Below are 1,313 nucleotides of genomic sequence, written 5' to 3' on the forward strand. Positions count from 1 at the left end.
TGAATAAGATAAAGTCCCAATAAGAGATGAGAAGGGTATGTATGGACTAGTCTAACTCTGGGGGTTACGGTGAATAAGATAAAGTCCCAATAAGTCGATGTGTTCCTGTTTGTCTTGTCTGCAGACCATCACCATGTGTTTCTTCTTCTCTGGCTGTATTTCCTGCAGATCATCGTCACCATGTGTTTCTTCTTCTCTGGCTGTATTTCCTGCAGACCATCACCATGTGTTTCTTCTTCTCTGGCTGTATTTCCTGCAGATCATCGTCACCATGTGTTTCTTCTTCTCTGGCTGTATTTCCTGCAGATCATCACCATGACTCACTGCTCCTGCTTCCTGTGTCAGGCGTGTTTTAAGACATTCTTCTCGGCAGCCATTAAAGGCGCAGCATCGATCAACTGGTCTGTCCTCAGTGTGGCCGGCGGAGGTCAAAGGTCAATAGGGATGGAGTACTTCAACCTGCTGGACACTCAGGTACGCTCACCTGCTCAGGTACACTCACCTGCTCAGGTACACTACTCTACTCAGGTACACTACTCTACTGCTCAGTGCGCTCACCTGCTCAGGTAAAGCTCACCTGCTCAGGTACACTCACCTGTTCAGGTACGCTCACCTGCTCAGGTACGCTCACCTGCTCAGGTACACTACTCTACTCAGGTACGCTCACCTTTTCAGGTACGCTCACCGCTCAGGTACACTACTCTACTCAGGTACGCTCACCTGCTCAGGTACACTACTCTACTCAGGTACGCTCACCTGCTCAGGTACGCTCACCTGCTCTGGTACACTACTCTGCTCAGGTACGCTCACCTGCTCAGGTACACTACTCTACTCAGGTACGCTCACCTGCTCAGGTACGCTCACCTGCTCAGGTACGCTCACCTGCTCAGGTACACTCACCTGCTCAGGTACACTACTCTACTCAGGTACGCTCACCTGCTCAGGTATGCTCACCTGCTCAGGTACACTACTCTACTCAGGTACGCTCACCTGTTCAGGTACGCTCACCTGCTCAGGTACGCTCTCCTGCTCAGGTACACTACTCTACTCAGGTACACTCACCTGCTCAGGTACGCTCACCTGCTCATCACGTTTACCTGCTCAGGTGGCACTCACCTGCTCGGGTGCACTACTCTGCTCAGGCGGCTCACCTGCTCAGGTACACTAACCTACTCACCTGCTCAGGTACACTCACCTACTCAGGTACACTAACCTACTCAGGTACACTAACCTACTCACCTGCTCAGGTACACTCGCCTACTCAGGTACACTCACCTACTCAGGTACACTCGCCTACTCAGGTACACTCACCT

General features: G+C 51.6%; 1 long non-coding RNA gene across 1 annotated transcript in view; it reads left to right on the forward strand.

Annotated features, from left to right (window-relative positions):
* The first annotated feature begins 440 nt into the window (after positions 1-440).
* Positions 441-1,313, forward strand: part of LOC114565623 (uncharacterized) — a 4,776-nt gene continuing 3,903 nt past the window's right edge. Inside the window, exon 1 of the long non-coding RNA XR_003693951.1 lies at positions 441-474. This is a non-coding gene — a long non-coding RNA (uncharacterized LOC114565623). The remainder of the gene's footprint in view (positions 475-1,313) is intronic.

Source organism: Perca flavescens, chromosome 12, assembly GCF_004354835.1.
Source record: "Perca flavescens isolate YP-PL-M2 chromosome 12, PFLA_1.0, whole genome shotgun sequence".
Classification (NCBI taxonomy): domain Eukaryota; kingdom Metazoa; phylum Chordata; class Actinopteri; order Perciformes; family Percidae; genus Perca; species Perca flavescens.